At 37.1% G+C, this 24,508-nt stretch overlaps 1 protein-coding gene across 2 annotated transcripts in view; it reads right to left on the bottom strand.

The window, feature by feature from the left end:
- The window catches only part of tenm2b (teneurin transmembrane protein 2b), a 319,786-nt gene that overhangs the window by 167,137 nt on the left and 128,141 nt on the right, over positions 1-24,508 (bottom strand). The gene's annotated exons all lie outside the window — the stretch shown is intronic.

Genomic DNA, 24,508 nt, shown 5'->3' with positions numbered 1-24,508 from the left:
AGTCAAATATCACGATTATTAAATTATTTAACTCCTACATTTATGATATTCGCATAAGAGAGAGAGAGAGAGAGAGTCAGAGTCAGTTACTATATTGTCACCATTTTAAACTAAGGGCTACCGATGATTTCACTAGTTTCTTATCTGAATACAACATTTGAATAAATTATCTGACATGTTCCATATCTGCATATCAGAAACCTAAACAATTTTACAAAAAAAGAAAAAAAGAAAAAAAAAAGAAAGAAAGCTCACTTTGATCAATCCAGAAAATGTATGGTGAGCTGTCTGAATCATTCAGAAATAATCATGAACCAGTTTAAATAATTTTACTGACAAGTTTGACCAATTCACCGAAAAGAGTGGAGTCAGCTGACACAAAAGAGTGATTCAATTGCTTAATAAATCTATTAGAAAATCTATCATCAAATCTAATCTTTATTTTTATTCATTTTTTATTTTTTAAAGAAAGGTTTACTTTAAAACTGCTTTGAAATAACATTTGTATGGGAAAAAGCGTTATACAAAAATAATTTTATTGATAATTCTCTTTGTGTTTACGCATCTAACATTAATAGTGATTAGAAAAAATACATACTTTATACAAATTCAGTATTCCCCAGAAAAGACTTTGCTACCTTCAATACAGTAACAATGTGAAAGTTATTAGTCATGTACAAATGGGTCAGTAATACAATATAGCTGCATTTATATTTTAAGAGCTGGAGTTCCTCACAAGGTGATCGTGATAACACTAAAAAAAAAAAAAAATTTGAAATTGTAATAATAATAATAAGATTGGGGTATGTTTTACAAGAAAATGCTATTTCAATCTTCCTTCTTCAAAATGTGACATTTAATTCAATGTGTTACTTGCAGTTTCTTTGAAATTATATATACATTTCTTCTCCCTAGCTTAGACAAGTCTAGAGACAACATCAAGTGCTGTAGTAGCTTTTGAAGCCCAGTCACTAAATGTGATCCAAAGGATCATGTTTTGTTCAGGTGGTAATCATAAGGGTATCACTGACCATTAGATGTCCAATGCTCCTGTGAAGCTCCAAGCTGCCACATTGTTACTCTGAGCCTGCTGGGCTTCACATAGCCAAGCTTGGCCTGCTGCTCGCCATCCTTCACCCATATGGGTCAGCTTCCTGTTCCTGCTGGGCAAAACCCTACTACAGAACCTATCCTTTGACGCTGACCTATGAGCAGTTTTGCTCACCTAAATCCCATCCTGACTCTGAGCCACTTCAATAAAGCTGCTCTCTGACCAGTGCCCATGAACACCCAGAATTTCTACCAATACTGCACCTGCAGTCTGAAACCAGCCTAAGTTTGGACGATATGAGTTAACAGCTTCTAATGTCGGCACTTTACATCTACCATGGTCTATAACTAGACTGCAGGATCTGTTCATGAATACGCGTGGGGTATATGAGAGCAGTCCAATTACCAAACCAAGAGAGAGCACTTATGATGGTGAAATTATTCAATGGACCCAAGTGGTGGTACTTAAAGAGGTTGGTGCCTTTGTACAGTATGTATGTGAGTAGATGATGGACTGCTATATTTGGCCAGCTATAGGATTAATGACATGATGCTCATGATGTTCAAAATCCAAGGCATACTGCAAAATACATGAATACACACATTCTATAATAAGCATGTTTTTAATTTTTGAATTAAAATTCATTTTGATACTCATATCAAATAAAAAAGCATCATTAAAATAATGAATTTCTTAAAAATAAATCCTTATTAACTAAGCTTTAACCCGGTGGTCTTAAATTCAATTTCTGGAGGTCCACAGCTCTGCACAGTTTCGCTCCAAACTTAATCAAATACACCTGATCCAGCTAATCAAGGTCTTCAGAATTACTAGAAACTTCCAAGAAAATGTGAGTTGGAGCTGGTTGGAGCTAAACTGTGCAGTGCTGTGGCCCTCCAGGAATTGAGTTTGAGACCACCGCTTTAACCTAAAAGTATTCTCGTCGCTTCATAATATTAAGGTTGAACCACTGTAGTCGCATGGACTATTTTAACAATGTCTTTGCTACCTTTCTGGACACTGAAAAGTGCAATGATTTTGCTGCCTATGCTCTCGGATTTCATCAAAATTATCTTAATTTGTGTTCTGAAGATGAACAAAGATCTTACAGGTTTGGGACGGCATGAAGGTAATTAATGACAAAAATATCATTTTTGGGTGAACTAGACCAACTAAACCAACAAATACAAAGAATATTTTTCTAAAAACTAGATTTTAGACATTGCATATGTTGTAAACAGCGCCTTTTTGGTTCACAACATCCACACATAATATGTATCTAGCATTGGAATGTTTTTTTTCTGTATGCAAAGCTTTGATCAGGTAGACACAATTGGGTCAGCAATTCACGAGAAGGAGTTGAAATATATACAAAGGACTAAGAGACACAATGGGAGATACCGCATAAATTACGAAATAATTTCTGGATTTGTTATTACATGTTACAGATGCAAGAGCAACATTGATGGGAGATTTTCAGGATAATGAATATTTATCAGGAAAAAAGTAGAAATAGTAATATTAGTGATATGAATTCTAAAGATAATGTTTATTGATGAGGTCAGAAATAAGCAAAAGCACATAATGTAAACGTACATTGAACATATAATATACTCTCCAGCAGAGAAAAAAAAAAAAAAAAAATCAACTACCAAGGGAAAACTGACGTCTCTTGAGACACAGAAGCTCATTCCCTTATGCATCTCTGTTCTTACTTTGCAGGCTGTCATGGGTTTGGGCTAATCACTGCACAGGTGTCTGCCTGCGGCTGTCACTCATCTAGCTCACTACGATATGCAAATGATCTTAAATGCCTTTGCCTCTGCTGGATGAATCGTCCAATCCAATGTCATTTTGCATGAATGGGTTTGTGCCAACTGCATCAGTTATAACCTCCCACTCCTCCCCAAGCTGAGAGCCAATCAACCACCATTAATATACACCAAATGTCTTTGTAGATTTCCTCCAGGGCTGTGCCTAACTGTCAACGTCTCCAATTAAGCCAAAACAGAATGTAGACGTCCACCTTCCCTGCCATCCCGTGCAGCCAACGGCTATCAGTAAAACCGCTTACACAGAAGCTGCTTTTGGCTATGTTGCACTAAAACGCCGCTAGCCATGCACTTGACAGTCCTTGCGTATTGCAAATTACTTCCAACATATCAACAGTTAGAGTGAACTAGTGCCATAATTATATACTTAGTCAAATTGTTCAATTCATGCCAAAGTCATATTAGTGAAATTCAGAGTGGGCAGATCGTGTTTAAATTTATTAGTGACTCAAAAATGCTGATGTCATATCACTGAGCAACAGTACAACAGTCATCCAAAATATTTCAGGAAAGCAAGAATATATTACAGGCTTTTACTAACAAACTCGTGTTTTCTACTTACTTTAAATGAGAAACATTAATGAATTGCTGTCCAATTTTTCAACTCAGACATCTCTCTCTCTCTCTCTTAAAGATCACATTGAGGTTTGGGAGACGATAACTAATTACAGCACAAATTTCAGTTTCATGAGGCGGATGGTGAAATGAATGTGGTTCAGAGAGGTGGCCCTGATCAAATATTCCCTTTCAGCCGAGGAAGAACAAAGGCTATCAATGGCGGAGGGATTACTTATGCCCTTTTCCCGCGTTTCTTGTCCAGTCCTCACATTCTCTTTTACGTGAGAAGCAGCTTTCAATGTGTAGATAAAAGCAAGAGCGGTTTGATTAGAATAACCCGCCGTTCACCTGCATGCACGTGATGTTCTGCTGAAGAAAGGAAAATACACTAGAGATGGTTTTGCTCCAGGACCAAGATTTTAGATTGGACACCAAGCAGTGACCCAAGTAACCCATTCCTAATGTAGTTTGTCTCATATTTTCTTTTAAGTTGGGTAGTTTTGTTCACAGTTTTCAAAGATGAGGGCATGTTTCGCAACCTGTCCATATTTGAAATGGCATAATTTGCCAGTTTCTTCCGAGTTACAGATGAATAGGGCTGTTGCAATATATCGATGCATCGCAATTCGTGGATCGTTTCTGATATTTTCCAAATGCATTGCATATGGAAAAGTGCAGTGTGTAAATTTTAGAGGCATCTAGCGGTGCAGTTGCGAACTGCAACCAACGGCATGCCTTTTGAAGCAAAATAGAGCAGCTATGGTAGCCGTCTGGCCGACACAAGTCAAAGATTGCAATTACAACAGGAAACACACATTTTAAGGTGCACAATCTCCACCTCCAACATTGCCAAAAGACAATGAACACAATTCTGCACAAAATATGACAGTATAAGTTATCAGAACTTAAATAAATATACACTTTATTTAAAACAAATTATTGTGCAGGAACTATAGGATTGTATTTATAATATTATGAATGATATTTTCGTTATTTGGAAAAAAAAGTCGAGGTGTGACTGAATTAGCCTGCTAATTCCATTAGAGTATTGCTCTATACAGTGGATCCCCGGTCCCTCAAAATGCTTTTATGACGTGAGATTAAACCTTAAATGCATGACTGTTTCGCCAATCATTCTTACATATTCGGGTCTTTATCGACCCAGATCAATATCTAACATGGAAGGATCTCTACCTGTCGCGATAATATAAAACTCCTCTGATATTAGAGTAACAATTACAGAAGAATAAAATAAATCATATTTTGTTACCTTTTGGAGCTTGAAAGGGCTCCGTTTGTGCAGATGTTTTATGCCAACAACCCTTTTCCCTTCAGAGCTCATTTCCCAGCAAATAATAGGCTATTTTTATGTTTGAGGTCACGAATATGAGCCCATTCGCGATCTCAAATGTATTCTCAAAACTATATAATTTTCAACATCTTTAAAATCAATATTTCGATCACTAACAGCTTCACCAGATCCATCGAGTGTCAGTTACAGTCATATTTGATTGCGTTCGTTACTTGCTCTGCAGTAAATCGCTGAGCCATTTCATGTTTTTCTTATTATTTCATTTTCTGTCTGAATGAGTCGTCACTTCAGCATTGTGTATCAGACATTGCCACCTTGTGGAATAAAGGTGAATTGCACTTATTCCGTCATCTAAGATTCAATTATTGTTGTGCAGAAAAAATATACGTACACTCATACACACCTCGGGTCGTTAGCGACCCTATACAATTTTTACAAAAAATGAATACAAAAACAGGCATTCTTTTATAATTTTATGATTTTTTTCTTGTTATATTCTTTATAATAAATTGATACCAAGGAATACCAAGAAGGTTGATGTCTAACTTTAAAAAATGGTGGAGGGTAGCGAATGACGTCCCGGGTCACTTAAGACCCAAGGTATGCATTTAAGGGTTAATGTAAACAGCCCATTGCAAACACCCTTGTAATACGCTTCAACCTTTTCAAACTTTATAAATGATTATTTTATAGAAGGTTCAAGTAGTGTGTATAAGGAGTTGGAAGGAAGCAGAGTACGGCTGTTTCTAAAGCACGCAGTGCCATTTGCTGTTGAAAACTTAGAATTGATTTGAGAGAGAATCGCGATACATAAGGAAAATATCAGAATCAATATTTTCATTCTCGATTTGTGATGCACTGATGTATTTGTCCCAGCCCTATGGAATACCCTAGACTTTTAATGACAATTGACATCAACTATTGTTGAAATATATTTAAAAAAAAATTCTCCTTTTAGAAGTTACGCTTTATGTTGTATTTTGCATGATTATATGTTAAGTTGTATGATTGCATGATTATATGGTTAGTTGTATGTCCTGTAGCTCAAACAGTAGAGCATGGTGTTAGCAACGACATGGTCATGGGTTCAATTCCCAGGGAATGCATGAACTGATAAAATGTATACTGTACCCTGAATGCAATATACTGTAAGTGGCTTGGGATAAAAGCATAAAGGCTAAATGTAATATTAGCATTGTTTAGCACTTTTTTTATGAGTCAACCAGTTTAGAACCATTGCATCAGCGCCTTGGGATCCTAATTTATTTGGGATTATAAAGCATTACTATTGCGTAAATGTAATTGATGTTTAAATATTACTGAGGCTTATGATACAGAGCGCTAAAGGAAACCTAAGAAAGCTAAAGGCGACATCACTGACTGGTGTATGTCAACCTCAGCTTTAACCTCACTGACTAAAGAACATCCGTGAACATCAGCAGACACTACGGCTAATTCCGTTTATTCCATTTGTTTGTGTTTTGGCAAGAAGCAGCTCTGCAACTATCTTTGTCACATCACATCGTCTCATCAGTGAAACCCCCCAGCCATCTCTCCCAAGAGTGATTAATCTTCTAACACTAATTAGATATTTGCTAATTAGCATCTGACATACGAGGGGAGGAAGAGAAACATTTGCATGCGGACACGGATGGCTGCAATCTGAAAATGCCGGCCTCAACCTCACCGAAGTGTCATCAATGGAGTTAGAGACACGGCACACCTCGTGGAGCAGGATATTCTGGTGTCAGAATGCCTGCTGGGTGATCTACCTGCATATAAGAGAATGTCAATGTCCAGGGGCTCCGGCATTATTTTATTCATTTTCAAATGAAGTCACCCCCTACGTTTCAAATGAGCACGTCTAGATTTTAATGACCATCGTGGTGGAAACCTGGAGCTGAAAGGACATTAATCTGGATATTGCCAATTTAGCAAGAAGCCTGGTGGGAGAAAATCAGCAGGATTTTGGTCCTCTGTCTTCGCCTACACAGTCTCTTTCTGTCCATATCCAGCTCATTTTATATGCCCTCATCAATTAATGACGACAGCTTATTATCATTTCATTGTGAGGGTTAAAAGATCGGTAGCAGATGGAGAAATGCTACCTGTGAAATTGATAAAGCTGAGCTATAATCAGACTTGTAGATGAATGACTGATTTGACCCTGCTTCACTGAGTGAGAAACCGATGATTTTATACAGTAAACAGGCAATAAATGTATATGATATTACTGTAAACTTGTCCTATAAGAAAAAGAGTCATTCTTGCCAAGGGATGGGAATAGTAAATAATAATTTTTCAAGAAAAAAAGACATTTAAAAAGAAATAAGTGCAGTTACTGTCATGTTTTGCATTTGTATTTGATCTGCTTTTCTGTTCATGTGTGTGATTAGTTAATCTTCTAATCTGTTAATTGGTTCAGTTCAGTCTTCCTTCATCCCCTGCCTATTTGTTTCTATGGTTTCTAATTGATTGTTAGTTCAGTCCAGGTGTGTCTTGTTAATTAGCTCAGTTCTGTCTATTTAAACCCTGTTTTTAGTCTTGTTCAGTGTCTGTCAATGTCTTTGCTACATAATTTAATGTTGGTTGTTCTGTTTCTGATCCTGTTCCCTGAGATTCTGTTTTTGTGAAGATTTGAGTTTAGTTACTTATAAATAAAAGACTGCTGCACATATCCAGTTTCTTCTCTGCTGCAACCAGACCCCCCAAAATAAGATCATTTCAATAATAAATACATTACAGTTCTAAAGTTTGGGATCAGTAAGAATTTTAAAAAATAAATTAATACTGTAATTCAGCAAGAATGTATTAAATTAATAAAAAGCTGCAGTAAAAACTTTTCCAATGTTGCAAAATAATTTAAAATAAATGCTGTTCTTTTGAACTTTCTATTCATCAAATATTCTTGAAAAAAAGGTATGGTTTCAACAATGATTTATGAAGGATCACACTGATGAAGAGAGTTATTTTAAATTGTAATAATATTTCACAATATTACTGTTTTTATTCTATTTTTGATCAAATAAATGCGACCTTGGTGAGTATGAGAGAATTCTTTCCAAAAAAAAAAAAAAAAAAGTGAAAAAACCCCACCAAAATTTTGAACAGTACTGTAAAACTTTTTTTTTTTAACTTTGTCAAGGGTATGTTTACATGCACCCAAATAATCCATTTGTAATTGGATTGACGGCTCAATCCGATTGAAAAACGTTCATGTAAACACCTTAATCGATTCGATTGAGCTCCATCTGAATTTAATTTTGATCGGATCGGAAGGGATGGTTTATTCCTTTTCTAATCCGATCCAACAGCGAAAAATTACTTCACGTTCACGTCTTTAGTTGTAAAACCGTTGCTGATTTATGAATGTGTAAGCCAACAGGGCAAAAATAACGATGAGCAGTGTTGCCAGATTGGAAATGTCCAAGTATCGTACCAGAAGCTCAAAAAGATCGTATTTGGAAGAAAATTATCGTACATGAGTTTTTAGTATAGATAAACAAACTAAATTAATAACTAATGATTTTTACAACAGAATGAATCAATACTGAACTTACTTAAGCTAGACAATCATGCCATTTTTAATTACTGTACAGCCAAAATTATGTTCCCTCTATCTCTATAAAGCTGTACTTTGACGCAATCTGCATTGTAAAAAGCGCTATATAAATAAAGGTGACTTGACGAGTCAAACGTACAGAATACAGATATTTATCTAGACCAACAACTTTTTGACATGACCTGCAAATTACCACAAAAGATAAATAACTAGGCATACCTTAGTGGGAAACAACTGACTTAAGTATAGGGCCCTATAAAATCTGTTTTATTTTTTCCCAAATTCCGTTTTAATTTTTCTGGATTTCGTTTTTTCCGTTTTATTTATTTTTTGACTCCATTTTAATGGTTAAATTAAATTTTACTAATCAAAAAGCATGTCTAATTTATTGAAATAATGAATCTTGTCCAATTTACCAACAATTTAATAAAAGTTTAACAAAAAAAAAAACAAAAAAAAAAAAACATTTTTTTAGAGTTCTTTTTTGTTCAAAGTTTTTTTAAAATTCTGTTTTCTGGATTCCATTTTAATGGTTTAATTCCATTTTAATAATCAAACAGCATGTCTAATTAATTGAATTCTTAAAAACAACGATATTAATTAAAAAATATATTTTTATGAATTTTTTTTTTCTTCAGAAGTTCTGTTGTGTATTTAAATTTTTCTGGCAATCAAATGAATGCATACCATTTAATTTATCTTTTAATCATGAAATTAAACTTTTTTGTCAAACACAATGTGCTGCACAACAGAGCTTTACTGTTAAAATTAAAACATGGAAGAAACACTGAGATATTGTTTAAAATATATTTTAATAATTTAATATTAAATTAATTTATATAAATTCTACTGTACAACAGTAATATGTTTCTGTCAAGTTAAATCGAACTTTTATTTTGACGGTTTGCATAGAGCTTTGAGTTTCTCAGTGTTTATGACGGTAGTTTTCTCAAAAGAAGTGGTTAAATGCTGATGAAGTGACTTTCAGAGCAGCTCTGGAGATGAATTTGTGCGTTCATATAGTGAGGCGACAGAGGATGAAAACACTGCGAGCGTCGCAAGTGCTTCAGCATGCGTGCGCCCGCGCGATTGTGTGTGAGGCGGTGTGAGGTAAATGAAACTGCCGCATCATTCATTTCAGAGGCACACAGGCATGTAGGATTCATGTTTAAATAGTCTTTTTGTGGTTTAATTTACGTGTACTGACCTGCTTTTAATTCATTCATCAAAAAATTGACAAATTCAATGACATTCCGCGTTATATAGTAAATTCCGTTTTTATGACTTTATTCCGCGATTCTGTGATCGCGGAAATTATAGGGTCCTACTTAAACACCACAGCAGGAACATTAACTTGTGCTCGTGAAAGAGATCATTCTTCACGATGATTGGTCGAGAAGACGTAACATGAGATGAGATGGAAGACATGCCTAACAATGTTCACGTTCTCCTTATAATCATGATATAGAGGATCCACAACTAGATCAATAGAGTATAAGCCGATTATAACAACCATAATTTGAAGTGTCAGAAAATTCTCAAATTATCGTCCATTATGGGATTTTTTTCATTACTGATCGTAGATCGTAGGTCAAAATTATCGTACAAATACGATGAGCTCTGTTGGTGTCACGTCCATGGTTGTCTCCGCCAATGATATGACGTCACACACAGAGTGCGTGCGCAAAAGGTTTAATCGGAATTTAAACACATATAAACGGATATTTGAATCAGATTACAATGTTTACAGTACATGTAAACTAGAGATGCACCGATTGCAATTTTCTTGGCTGATTCCGATTTCCGATTTTTTGTTAGTGAGATCGGCCGATAGCGATTTTTGCCGATTCCGATTTTCTTTCTAAGAACTATAATTGACAACATATACAAACAAAAATCTACTTTTCTTCAATGCAAAGTTTTATTTTCATTAAAAATAAACAAGTAAAAGTCAGTAATAAAATATAAACAGTTCAAATAAATGCAATAGAATAAAGAGAGCTATGAAACTAAGTTTTTTGGGTTAACTGGGTTTCTGTTCAGGTAAGAAATACTACAGAAATTAAAGTAATCAAATGTAAAATGACACATTCAGTATTATTTTACATTGGTTACCTTAATTTCTGTAGTCTTTATTGTAAATATTAATACAGATCAATTCTTACCATTAAAGTTATAAAACGTATTCAGTCAAGAGCTGAAACTGATTTTCTTTGTCTTTGGTTCTTTGATTAACATGACAGACAGCAGCAGGAATATTGGACTGCTGTCCCTTTAAGAGTTTATGAACGGTGTTCAACGGACCCAATAGACCTTATTTTCCAGAGAAACAAGCACGCCGCCATCTTTAGAATATTGTCTTTGAATTTCCGGTTTTGCGGTAGCCCTGTATATTTCTATGGAAATAAGAATACGAATAATTAACTGGTGAAGTGGATTTATCTGTTGTAGAGTCAATGAAAGTTATCATGAGCATTGTTATGTTTAAAGCAGATGTCTTAACAAATGTCAGTAGACCGGGAAGATTTTAAAATGAGCAGTTCATTCATAAATACAAGATCGCTGTGGAAATACAAGCCGGAAGTCAAAAGACAACGAGTGCAGCGCTGAAAAGGGGCGGGGCTACATAAGGTCTATACTGTTACACACAACATGAGTTCACTTTCTTAGCTATTTAACGATTCAAAAATGACTGTGTTTATCTGTATAGACCCCTTAATCGCCTACGTCACTATGACATCACCGCTCTAGCTGGAGGCAAAACATAAATAAGAACTAATAGCAGGCGCGCTAAAAGTTTGAGGTTTTGACTTTAAAATGTCGTCTTCTTGTGTTTTTGGCTGCCAGAATAGAAGGAACAGGACTTTTGGTTCAAAACTAAAGTTTTACCAGATCCCGGCAGACATTCCTTCACAGAAATCAAAAAGATAATTGTGGTTGAAAGCAATACGGCGTACAGACTGGACGGAGACGATCATAAATAATGCTCGTGTTTGCAGTGCACACTTCATATCAGGTAAAATAATCGATGCATATGTAATGGTGTGTTGGTTTTATCTAGTACAAATCAGCAAGTTTCTGTTTTATAGGTGAAATATCGCCAACTTTCAGCACACTAGCTAGCTTAAATGTTAAACAAACATACAGCGATAGATGAGTGTGCCATTTGAATGGTCTCTTAAAATAATCCACATTGCTAGCCATAATCATAGTTAGCCCAGCATTAGGTTACATTAGACAATAAACCTTGACAAAATGCCCCGAACCACCCGAAAGTAATTCATATGTTGTCTAGGAAATATCCAAAACTTAAGTTAATTTATAAAAATAGCTGTCACGGTCCCGCAGAGTCAGTGACTGTACATATTCGGACAGTTCTGAACCTTCTTCTGCATCTATGTTTAATAAATCCCTCCTAAAACATGCTAGCTTACGCTTGTCAACATTGAGTCCAGTGTCTCTTTTTGCCTCCAGCTAAGCCCCGCCCACCAAGAAATGTTGCAATGTTTACAAACTTTTAAGGGGTCTATACTCGCCAAGATTGCCTGTGCCGCTGGTTTTGACATACTTGTGTATGTATTTGACAGTTTGAGCGCAGGAAGGCGCTTATTTTGGTACTTGTGAGTCTGTTTGACTTCTATCTCTATTTGAGACTGAGCGTGGCTTGTTCACTTCACTAATATAGATCAGAGGAGCGCGCGCTTTCGGTGTGACCGCAAAACCTGCGGGAATTACTAAAATTATGCGCAGTAAGCACTATTTAACCGGAGCGAATGAGGCGAGAGAGAGAGAGAGGAGGCGCCCGCACGGGTGTGTCACTTCACCGTGACAGAGAAGAGTGCGGGAACGTGCATTTGACGTTATTGCCTGTGCTTCTGGTAACAAAAAAGATCGGCTCGGAATCGGTAAGAAGTGAGACTGATCGGCCGATCACCGATACGGGCCAGATCTGCAATCAGATTCAATTCATTCGGATTGACGAAAATTGGTGCATGTAAATATAGCCACTGTCAGTCCAAATCCGATTATTTTTGTATCCGATAGGAATCTGATCTAAATAATTGACTGTCCACAATGTGTAGCCTATCGCAACTGTTTAGATTCAATTTGTGTGTCCCATGGAATATCTGCATTAGTTTCTTTAGCAGTGACGTTGCATAACGAATGATTTTTACAACAAAATGAATCAATACTGCACTTACTTAAACTGGACAATCATGCTGTTTTGCTGGACTAGCCTACGTCTTTTGAGGCAGAGGCAGAAACATAGGAGGCTGGTTTGCGTGGATTTATTCTGTGCTGTCGTGGTTCGAACAGGAGATTTGGTGCCGTGACCCAGATGGGAGTGAGGTTTAGGGGGTGAGTGTAAAGGGCATGTAAACCTTACTCCCCTGATCTCTGCAACACTAGAGACTGCGGTCTTTAGCCTCCTTGTGTGTGCCCGACTCCCATGCCGGCGGACTGGGGTTTGAGTTCCGCTTAGACCAAGCGGTTCAAACCGGAGGGGTTACATGAACACACCTTGCTGAACACATCAGAAAGGAAATGACACTTTTGTCTCTTATGTCTTGATACGAATATCACAGTATCGTCTTTGAGACAAAATGACTGATGCACCATCTGTGAGCCCATAAAATGAGGGTGATTCTGACAGACTATCCGTCACACGACTTCTGGCTGACCGTGGCAAACATAGGCTTGCAATTCAGCTTTCAAGAACCTCTCGATGCGCTGCTAACGATTTTCATGTGTCGCAGGATTTCACAGTGTAATTAAATTCTTAACTAGTGGCAACTTTAGGGGGAGCACGCACTGTCACAAGGGGGTGGTTAGCTGGATGTGTTTGAGTTGGTGAAATATGTGATTTCACAGGGAAATCGGCTCACAGATGTCTCATTAACTTCATGTCATTTGCACCCACTTTTCTACGTCATTATGGAAATTAGCAAATACAGAAAATGATAAGAAAAAGTTTGTACTGTAGAAAGTTCTGACTGTGATTTGTCATATTCATTAGCATTTCTGGCACAGGATCTAACATGCTAAATAATGGTGGTTGTATTCAAAAAAACATTTATCTGGTGCAATATAAAACAAATCCATTGACCAAATGAGATATTTTTCAAGAAGCAAACAACCGTATACCATTTCAACAAGAAACATCACCTCTGGTGTACAATATGTGCAAAATCAAAGCCAAACGTGCCTCACAGTAATGATCTGCTGTGTGTTTTATTCATGCACTTTAAGCTTCGTATTGTGGATGATTTGCATCCAAATTTCCCATCAGGGATCAATAAAGTCTGTCCGTCTGTCTGCCTGTCTATCTATCACACGTGCTTTTGCAGACTCCAGCTATACCATAATGTGCCACTGCTGTGTGTTTTGTAAACAGGAAGAGCTCCTGCTGACCAAATAAGATTATTCAGAGGACACATTGTTTTTTTGCTTACAGCTCAAACTGTGAACATAATCAGCCAGCTTTCTCTGCCCCCTCTTCACAATCACTCTGAAACACATCAAGGTCAAGTGGCTGAAGACACTGTCATTACAGCAGTGTTAAAAAGAGATCAAATCCACAAGTGTTATTTAACAAAATGATGAAAGATCGGGAGAACATTAATGAGAGCTGTATTTATGAATTACAGATACAAATGTGGACTTTAAATGTTACAAACTGATCAGATCTACAATTTTTGCCTGACAACCACCCACAACACCCTATAGCTCCATGGTTGTGAGTTTTGCATAGGCAAACATCACTCACTAGAATTGTAAATTGATCATAAAATACTGACATAGAAATATTGATATTTGGTGTTTTTTTTTTATATTAACAATTGTATTACTTATTTAGCATCAAAATTAATGTGTAACATAAGCTTCAATATTAAAAAAAAATTGCAACATTTTAAGGATGTGAACTACTCTGATCATTTTAACTAAGCAGCAATGCGTAAAAAACCCACAAATCAGTCACAACCAGCACCCATTTACACCAAGGATGATAACTATAACTATAAAGTTTTAATAATTGTTGTAATTCTATGAGAATAGGTAAGTCCACATCACAACTATAAGAGCTTTTCACACTGCGCTTAACCCTGGGTTATCGTCCTTCTAAACACCTCTTTTAACCCCGGGTAAAGGAACAATTCACACTTGTAATTTAGAAGTGGGGTTAGCACCACTTTTTACCCAGGGTTATGAAACCCTGTTCTGGAGCTTTTGCGGTGTTAACACTGCATTGCGGTACCAAAGTTGTACAGTGTGAAAGGATGTGGTGTTACAATGTTACAGCTGTTACACATGCTATTCATGTGCTTTGGACAGTCATGAAAACACCTCGCATTGTAGAAGAAGAGACTGTTTCATTCTTACCTTTATAGTCTGAAATGTCCATTCAGTATAAACTCGATAGTACAGTCGGCAATACGTGCAATGCTAGAGCTATGTAAACAGGTCGCATGCTGTGTTTATACAATCAATGACACTGACACTGCAAATATGCAAATAAGAACGTTAACCCAGGGTTTAGGAATGTACAATGTGAAAAATCCCTGTTGAAAAAAACAGCATATGCTGGTTAGGTATGTTTTGAAGCATGGCAGATGGTTTGAGCTGGTTTATGCTGGTTCTTAGTTGGTCATGAGCTGGTTTAGGTCTAGTCCTAAACTAGAGCTAGTTGCTTAGTACCAGCTTAGGACCAGTACTTGACCATCTTAAACCAGCTCATCACCAGCTAAGGGCCAACTAAGGACCAGCATAAACCAGCTCAAACCAACTGACATGCTTCAAAACATACACTCTAAAAAATGCTGGGTTAAAAACAACCCAAGTTGGGTTGAAAATGGACAAACCCAGCAATTGGGTTGTTTTAACCCAGCGGTAGGGTTAAATGTTTGCCCAACCTGCTGAGTTGTTTTATTTAACTCAACTATTGTTTAAAAATTACTGTATTGCTTAATTAAAATTAACCCAAAGTATGTTGGAAATGAACATTTATTAATGTTCAATGAATAATTATTAAACAATAAACATTTATTAAATTGATTATTAATAAATTTATATTAATAAACTATTAAACTATTAAATTTATATTAATAAAATATTAAAGCTTATTAATAAACATTCACCTTTTGTCTATTATTGTTGCCTCTAATTGCATCTGGTTTTTAATTTCCCAACTATTTTGGGTTCATTTTAAGCTAGCCATATAGCAATTTTTAAACAATAGTTGGTTTAAATAAAACTACCCAGCAGGTTGGGCAAACATTTAACCCAACCGCTGGGTTAAAACAACCCAATCGCTGGGTTTGTCCATTTTCAACCCAACTTGGGTTGTTTATAACCCAGCATTTTTTAGAGTGTACCTAACCAGCATATGCTGTTTTTTTCAACATGGGATCAGCTTATGAATACCCAGGATTAATTGTTAACCCTGGGTAAATTATGAGCAGTGTGAAACATGAAGCAAGATAACCCAGGATTCTGTTTACCTGGGGTTTACAATGACCCACGGTTTACTATTTCAAGTGTGAAAAGCCCTATAATGACAGAATAACGATATCCAAAGTCACTTACGATAAAAGGACTTGGCCAACTCTGGCCTTTTTTGTGAAGTTATTTCACTCTACTACATAAATAGTAAGTTAAACGTGTCATTCATTATATGCAGTTTTTGTGGTGTTTGATATGATCATGCTCTGCAATTGATAATGAATGTAAAACAGATTAGAGCTACTGTTAATAACCACTTTTTAATGTCAGTAATCACCCATTTTGTCCCTAAAATTAACATTTGGTTTTTATGTATGTTGTTGTTGGTGTTAAAAAAAAAGAACATACAGGTGCATCTCAATAAATTAGAATGTCATGGAAAAGTTCATTTATTTCAAATTGTGGAACTCGTGTATTAAATAAATTCAGTGCACACAGACTGAAGTACTTTAAGTCTTTTGTTCTTTTAATTGTGATGATTTTGGCTCACATTTAACAAAAACCCACCAATTCAATAAATTAGAATACTTCATAAGATCAATAAAAAAAAGGATATTTTAAACAGAAATGTCAGGCTTCTGAAAAGTATGTTCATTTCTATGCACTCAATACTTGGTTGGGCCTCCTTTTGCATGAATTACTCAACATGTTCTCCAACCAATACGACCATATAGGTCGTTTGTCACTTCCCTGAAATACGACTCATAGGAGCATTCACTAAAGTGGTGCCCCTATCGACAACAGGACACTTTTATTTTAGTTCATGAAACACAACCCATAGGAGCATTTGCTTTCATTTTAATGCATTGTTCCCTTTTATCTGCGTCATATTTAGGGTTTCGCGTAGCTCAACTGGTAGAGCATTGCAATAACAATATGCAGTCATGTGATCATGCGATTGTGGGTTCGATCCCAGGGAATGCATGTGCTCATAAAGTGTATATGCACTGTAAATCACTAAGGGTAGGTTTAGGGGTGGGGTGGGTGTAGTCATTAATAAAATTTAATTTTGGTAAATGGAAATAGGACAAATGTTGTAAACAGTCCACACATTGCATTTACATGCAACACGCATTTTGATTGGTAATGACAGTCATACGTCATTTCATGATGACAGACGTAACATGATGCTGTCATTATTTTTACGCACACTAGAGGGTGTGTGACTTCAAAACGTAAATATAGGTCGTAATATGGTGCTTAAAAAACGACCTATAGGGTCGTTTTTTTTTTGGAGGACAGTCTCCTTCAGGTCATCTGCATTGTTGGGTCTGGTGTCTCTCATCTTCCTCTTGACAATACCCCATAGATTCTCTATGGGGTTCAGGTCAGGCAAGTTTGCTGGCCAATCAAGCACAGTAACACCATGGTCACTGAACCAGCTTTTGGTACCTTTGGCAGTGTGGGCAGGTGCCAAATCCTGCTGGAAAATGAAATCAGCATCTCCATAAACCTTGTCAGCAGAAGGAAGCATGAAGTGCTCTAAAATTTCCTGGTAGATGGCTGCGTTGACTGTGGACTTCAGAAAACACAGTGGATCAACACCAGCAGATGACATGGCAGCCCAAATCATCACTGACTGTGGAAACTTCACACTAGACTTCAAGCAACATGGTTTCTGTGCCTTTCCACTCTTCCTCAAGACTCTGGGACCTTGATTTCCAAATGAAATGCAAAATTTACATTCATCTGAAAAGAGGACTTTGGACCACTACGCTTCTGACGTTATCTTTGGTTCAGAAGTGGCTTCGTTATCTTTGGTTCAGAAGTGGCTTGGTATGTGGAGTGTGACAGTTGTAGCCCATTTCCTGAAGACGTCTGTGTGTGGTGGCTCTTGATGCACTGACTCCAGCTTCAGTCCACTCCTTTTGAAGCTCTCCTAAGTTCTTAAATCGGCTTTGTCTGACAATCTTCTCAAGCCTGCGGTCATTCCTTTCACTTGCACACCTTTTCCTAACACACTTTTTCCTTCCAGTCAACTTTCCACGAATATGCTTAGGCACAGCACTCTGCAAACAGCCAGCTCTTTCAGCAATGACCCTCTGTGGCTTACCCTCATTGTAGAGGGTCTTGATGATCGTCTTCTGGACAACTGTCAAGTCAGCAGACGTCCCCATGACTGCTGTTGGGATTACTGACCTAAACCCAGTATTTATACCCTGGGAATGGTAATTTAATAGAACTTGAAATTAAATATTCTAAAAATTTGAGATACTGATTTTTTATTTTGATGAGCAGCAAGCTGTAATCATCAAAATGAAAACAAAAAAGTTTGGAAATATTTTACTTTATGTCTAATAAATCTAGAATATATTTAAGTTTTACTTTTTTAATTAAATTACAGAAAAAAAACCCTTTTTCATGATATTCTAATTTATTGAGATGCACCTGTTTTTGGTATTGTTTCCTTTATTCACATTTTCTTAAGAAAATGAAAAAATCTAGTTTAATTGAACACCGTCTAATCTGCCTACAGACGCCCACCCTAAACAAACATACAGAGTGATATAAATAGTGCATGATTTATAATCAATAATTTAGATGCTTCGATATTATGCTGTTCAAGTGTGTGCTGTAGGTGTCAATCTCAAAACTAACTCTGCATATCCAAGCGGCCAATTAGTGTGTGAGGCAGGCAGGCAGGCATCCACATAGAGAATCCAATGTGAGTGTGTGTGAGTGTGTGTGTGCGCGTTTTTGTGACATATCAGGACACAAATTTGTATAATGACATGGGTATGGCATAGGTATTACAAGGAGAGGGTGACTTATGAGGACATTACTCCATGTCCCCATTTTTCAAAAGGCTTATAAATCATACAGAATGATTTTTTTTGAGAAAGTAAAAATGTGCAGTTTTCTGTGAGGGGTAGGTTTAGGTGTAGGGTTGGTGTAGGGCAATAGAAAATACAGTTTGTACAGAACAAAAACCATTATGCCTATGGAATGTCCCCACAATTCACAAAAACAAACCTGTGTGTGTGTGTGTGTGTGTGTGTGTGTGTGTGTGTGTGTGTGTGTGTGTGTGTGTGTGAGAGTGAGAGAGAGAGAGAGAGAGAGAGAGAGACAGAGAAAGTCGCTAAATTCCAACGACACTTGCTGAGAGCAAGTAACTTCTTTTGGGCTCCTGGTAGTGGATGGTTGCAAACATCTCAGATAAAGCAGAGAAGTAGCTTTGCAGAAAAATCAATAATTCATAGGTGACGATCAGATTTCTTCTCTGCCCGTCGTCAAGGTGAGAGCATGCTGGGCTCCAGGCTGAGCCAGCTTTCTGCAGCGGCCTGGAAAATGACAACAGGCTTGTCAGGAAGAAATGCGTGCTATCGACGCCTGCCCGCGTAATGATGTGCATGGCACTGCGCACTCGTGCAAACGTGCGTGTGCGTCCTCTCGGTATTGCTGACTGACAGGATATCTCTCTCGCTGTGACACTAAGAGCTCCACGGGCTGAAGTTCCAGACACTTTCAGACCACGGTCTCACCGAAATCCAGTCGCAGTTCTGCTGAGCTTCTCGCCAGCACAAATATTTCAGGAGGATTCAAACCACCAGGCCATTACTGAGACCTCTGGCTCTGTCTGTCAAAGTGTTTCCGTTTGACTTTGCATCTCAGTGACTGATAGAGAGCGGACGGACTCGCAACTGGCTCGGTATCAGATCCAGAGATTTGATGCGATGTGACAGGCAGCCACGAAGCTCCTCAGAGACCCCAAGGAGAATTCGACTCATTCTTGCATCCATGGTTCCTCAAGCGCGATCAACGGACCACAGCCAGATGGCAGACCGGCAAGGACAACCCACCCGGCACAGGCCACGACCAATCGGGTGTAACGAGCAGAACTCTGTAACGGTATCCATAGAAACGGCGGTTTTCTTGGCCTATGGCACACGAGTGACAGGGAGCTCAGGTATAAGATCTCGCAGCGGTCATCAATCACTTCAAAGCAGAGGCTGCTACACCTCCGCAGTGCGGTGAACTTTAAACAGAGAACAACAAAGAGACGGGCTTTCAATCAATCATAATGACACACTTCTCCACGGCCCTGTTCAACCAGCAAACCTACTCTCAGTCAACTACAAATCACTCTTCATTTAGTGCTTAACGTCCAACCCATCTACTAAAGCATTAATGTAACTCCCCCTCTCGAACGCAGACACAATCAAACTTCTGATATGGAGGTGGTGGGAATGTTACGGAGAAGGAAGGAGAAAGCAAAATAAGACTAGATTTGTATGATCAAAAGGAAATTTGAAACAAGTAATTTGTTTGCCAACACTGAATGCAAAACTGCTTCATGATGTGAGAATCTCAGAATGAGAACTGACCAATGAGATTTCACAGTGGGCGGGATTTCGTAGTCTGTCGCTTCATAAATAGAAACTGGACGATTGACAAAATGCAAAATTTCCTGTCGCTTTCATTCACATGGATAAAAGATATCACTAGGCATGCATGACATATCAATACCATATCATTCATTGTCTTATTTAATATTTATTTAATTGTCACAGTCTAACTATTATTTAAAGTTAACAAGTAAATAACTGCCAACCATGGAAGAGACTATAACTTGTTGCTTTGCTAGATATACCAGTACTAAATCGGTTATTGGCTGATATTTGAGGTTTTTTTTATTATTATTATTTAATAACCATAATCTAACTCTCATATGCAAAAAAAAGAACAACTACAATTGAAATATCAAGTATGCAAATATTATTAAATTGCAAACATTCTATTGATGCAAGTCAATGAAAGTCAATGGAATCTTAAATTCAGTAAAAAGTATAAAGTAAAAAAAAAAAAAACTTGATTAATATTCTTGAGGTGTAGGCCGTTAATATACAACAAATGAGATTTCACTGTGGGAGGGGCTTCTCAGCATGAATGTGCAGGAATGCAAAGCAATATGGAAGAGATTATAATTTATCGCTTTGTAATCATAACTTGTTAGAACATGGTGAAAGGCCAAAATCATGTGGGTGTCACTAGGCCCATTCTGGGTTTTAGTCCCTCTAAATCTCCACCCAGCCCCCTACAAATTTGCGATTAACTCTATAATATATACACCAATTCGTGATTGCCTCAGTCCCTTTTAAAACTCATGAAACTGGCGGCAGGCTTCGGCTCATCCCCGTATTTTAGTCTGCGTTATTATATATTATATAAGATTGTTATGATATCTGCATCTGTGTAGTTCTGTGTCATAAATGCAATTTACATAATATGATGCAGGGGCAATACAAGACGGTTTCCCATCCAATGTAAAATCTGGGCTTATTTATTTATTTATTTATTATGAAATTCCATTAATGTAAATGTAATGTGAATTTTCCTACTCTTGCTATACTTTAGTGCAATAAAATTGCTAAAAATTCGTTATATTATTCATTTTATAATAAATCCAAAAGCAAAACAAGCAAAAAAAACTATAAAAGGGAGTGGAAATGGTAAATGAGCTAATAAGTGGTCCTCTGCGGCCATCTACTGGTAATTTCATGTCATTTTTATTTTAAAAGTGTTTGTTTTCCACCAGGTGACAGAAGTCCTCCACTAAAGCTTGGCACATTTTCCATGTTATCTTCATGAATGAAAATGATCTTCTTTAAAGTTAGTTTTTTTTCTGCACAAATGTAGAGTTAAAAACTAATAGTGTTTTTTACCCACATACTGCCAATCTACACATTTACAGTAATATAAAGTTTTGTCTATATTCTTAATGAATATTAAAGGTGCTAAAGAGGATCTTTTCGTCGACTGAGAAACCAAAGACTGTTACTGAGTTTTTGAAATGAGCGCATGCATAAGAATTTCGAGAGAACGCCTCCCAAAACTCGTGCACGAGTATTGGAACACGAGTGTTTACCACCGGCATTCGCTGTGTCGTGTTAGTGGATTCATTATGTCGGACTCACCGCAGGTAACTCATAATCTGCAGTTGTTACTCCTGTCTCCTGACAAAAACATTGCATGCGGCGCCTGTAGAGTGTGGAAAGTTACTGGAGCGCGCAGCCTCGATCGTCTCTCACAAGGAACGTCATGGCAGTGATTGACAAGCCAGAGGGCCAATCCGCGCATGTGTTTCACAAGGAACGTCACGGCAGTGATTGACAAGCCAGAGGGCCAATCGTTTACGCGATGATCGCGTAAACGATTGGCTGATGTTTTTAAGGCCCTACCTTGTGCACAGATGATGTATATTAATATTATTCCTTTCAGTGCACCTAATAAATAGTCTTTTATCAGTTAGTAAAGACAGTTTCAAGTAATATTGCAAAAATGTATAAAACAAAACATCCTCTTTAGCACCTTTAATGAATATTAGCTGGTAATTTAAAATGATTAGAAATGAATTCAATATTCATGGGATTGACTTGATAGGTAGTGTAGAACCTACTGTATTGTTCATGCCTACCCTACAAACAATATATTATTATTATTATTATTATTATAAAAAAAAAATTAAACATACCCTCATTGGGGGCTGAGCCCCCCAATATTGAAATCCTAGAATTGCCCCTGGCCGAAATTACAAACAAAACAAACCTACAAAACAAAGTTTGAATAGCAGAAAATTGCCAAGACAAAGAGGAAGAAAAAGAATGTAATAATCTGTTTTAAAATGAAAGAAAACAAACAAACAAATGATCCAATATATTCTCAGCAAAGAAAACATCCAAGTAATATGAAGCGCCTCAGTAAAATGTTCAAACCTAATAAGGACTCACTGTGTAGTTTTGTCTGAAGCTTACTGTTTTAACTTGTCAGTACATTCACAAGACTCTATCAAAAGCACAATCATTTAATGCGGCAAGTCGCAGCTGTTGAGTTTTATTTCAGAATGCAAAACAGCATGAGTGATGAAGAATAAAAACAAACTTTTGCTTAAAGAGCAACTAAAATTAGATTGAGACTAGAAAAAAAAAAAAAAACAATTGGGTACAAAAAAAAAGCCTTTATAGGGCTCGGCGAGACTTTGAGGAGGATGGCGAGGCTTAATTACGCATGTTGAAGCAGTTGTATGCAGCACACCTTTATGTCTCCCGCTGCCTCTTTACCTGTGATCCCTGCGATTTCTGAGAGAAAGCGGTTGTGCATTTTGGCAGATGTATCAAACGGCATGAGAAAAAATACAGACATAAAAAGGTACAGAAAAAAGGGAAGAGAGATGGAAAGAGAGAGAAAAGAGACAAAGATAAGGATACAAGAACATAGCTCTTTTGATATGGCTGCACTCAACACTGAAGCTGTGCCAGCACTATCTTCAGTGGCACACATTGGCAATGGGGTGTGAATCGTCAGATGCTCCCCAGGCAAGAGCGAGTTTGTTGAGCATGCTCTTATACAGCTTTGAATGTTCCTGTGGATCTCTGTGTCTCCTCTCTGGGCTGATTGAACAGCAGATCTGGGCCACTGCAGGGTCGCAGCACGCTGTGTCCCACACTGAGAGGGTGAGGTGGGGTTACACACCACATCACTTACGGATCAGCAGGCCCACACGGAAACTGTAGAAAACTTTAATTTGTGTCTGTCCTTCACACAAAGCTATCTATGGCTACAGAAGACTTCGGAATATAGGGAATGAGTCATATGAACTACTTTTATGGAGCATATTTTTGTCATATCTTGAATGCATACAGGTATAAAATGACATGAGGGTCAATAAATTAGTTAATTTTGAAGATTGAAATGTATTAAAGTAATATTTCACAATATTACTGTTTTTACTGTACTTTTGATTAAATAAATATAGCATTATCGAGCATAAGTGACTTCTTACTGACCCCAAACAATAATGTTCATTTTTATTTAATTTTGGACAAACAACTTCAACATATTTAAATCTATTCCACAGAATTCCACCTATTTTTCACAAAAATCTGCATTGGAAATGCAAAAAAAAAAAAAAAAAAGTTTGTAAAGTCCATATGGCCCTGTGGATCGGGACTCAAAGGCAAACAGACGAGTTAAACAAACTTGTTTGGAATCCATCGTCTTTCAGGGTTTGTGGATGTGAGGACTTGATGACAGATGTTCAGAGAAGGAAACAGTAAACAGTGTCTAAATGATCCTCATATCATCTTCCGCTCAAATTGTGCTTGCGGGGAAAGAAGGTTGATTATGTAACCACAGCTCTTTTGCATCATGAGTAATCCTGAGTATATTTTTTTCTGTCTTGGCCCTGCTGCCAAGCTAAATGTTGCTGGAATGCTCCATCAACTCAATCATGGCAGCAAGGGGCAAATTTATACATTACACTGCACAAATCTTTCTGTCTGCGTGACGTTTTAAGCGACAAACAATTTGACTGTGCACGATAAACACAAAACATGGCCTAATCAGAGGATATATTCAATGTTTAAATATACATGGAGCACAATTTTGAACCAATGAAATTTCACAGTGAGCGGGACTAAACAATGCAATTAAGCGATCAACACAAGGCACAGTCAACAGCTGAATTGGTGATTTTTAATAAGTGATTTTAACTCATGGTGCTTCATCACAGTGGAACAAGCTTCTGTGTAATGTAACAAATACAAACAATTGGAATGTTTTCTTTTAAATTAATTTTCTTTGTATAAAGAATACAACATGAAAAACATCACATTTTGTGATGTTAAATTGTATGTGCATACAAATATATGATATGATATATTATAAATACTTAAACGTTATAAATACATAAAAAT

This window comes from Megalobrama amblycephala, linkage group LG18 (assembly GCF_018812025.1).
Source record: "Megalobrama amblycephala isolate DHTTF-2021 linkage group LG18, ASM1881202v1, whole genome shotgun sequence".
In the NCBI taxonomy this organism is placed as follows: Eukaryota; Metazoa; Chordata; class Actinopteri; order Cypriniformes; family Xenocyprididae; genus Megalobrama; species Megalobrama amblycephala.
The sequence above is the reverse complement of the archived record's forward strand: the minus strand, read 5'-3'. Positions and strand labels throughout refer to the sequence as shown.